Genomic DNA, 991 nt, shown 5'->3' on the forward strand with positions numbered 1-991 from the left:
TTTTAGAAGGGAATTCAGTGATTTAGAGTAAAACTGAGAAATTGACTAAAGTATAAATACATACATTTAATATATGCATGTTACTATTGTTAAGTGCTGTTTGACTCAGTTTAACTTACAGCAACCTTGTATAGGATTTCAAGGAGCAGCTGTTGAGTTTGAATTTGCAATCAAGCGCTTATCTTACAGTGTCACACAAGGATTCCGAAATTATTATTAACATAAATATGTTGAATCGGACCACAAACATGTTACAGTTTAATTTGAAAGCTATAATTGGTGACTAAATGACTTGTGTATCATTCACTTGTATTGCTCTAAGATTCAGCCTGATGAGAAGGATTAAATAAATACTGAATCAGTGATTCAACCTTATTTGTTTACAGTGGGTTTATTTAGTTAAAACAGAATATTGATAACTTTTAATGCATTTGCACCCATAGCTAACAAACACAGACATATTTATGCAGGCCCTTGTTTCTATTTTTCTAAGATAAAAAAATAACATTATTTTGAAGGAAAAATTTTACCTACTCTATTGGCTTCATATCACTCCATTAAACAATTTTGTGGTACTCTGAGTTAATGTACTGGACTGCAAAGTCAGTTTTTACTACCAGGTTGGTGGTTCAATATCACCAGCTGCCCCTCAAAAACTCTATACAGGGTCACTATGGGTCATAATCAACTCAGTGACACTTAACAACAATTATTGGTGCATGTTATTTGATAGAATGTCTTTATTATTGCAAATCAACAAAGGAAAATAAATAAAAATATAAAGAAAAGTGTATCAATCTTCAATTATATGAAATAACAAAATTTTAATAGTTACTTGAAATAATTTTAAGAAATAAAAATTTTGTTATGTTAAATATCCCAATATAGCATTTTAACATTCAACGTATGTACATTTTATCCAAATAAAACAGTCTCATAAATTTAGTTTTACTATTCCTAAGCACATTTGTATATTCTCTTAAACCATATC

Source organism: Chrysochloris asiatica, unplaced genomic scaffold (genome assembly GCF_000296735.1).
Source record: "Chrysochloris asiatica unplaced genomic scaffold, ChrAsi1.0 scaffold00210, whole genome shotgun sequence".
NCBI lineage: Eukaryota > Metazoa > Chordata > Mammalia > Afrosoricida > Chrysochloridae > Chrysochloris > Chrysochloris asiatica.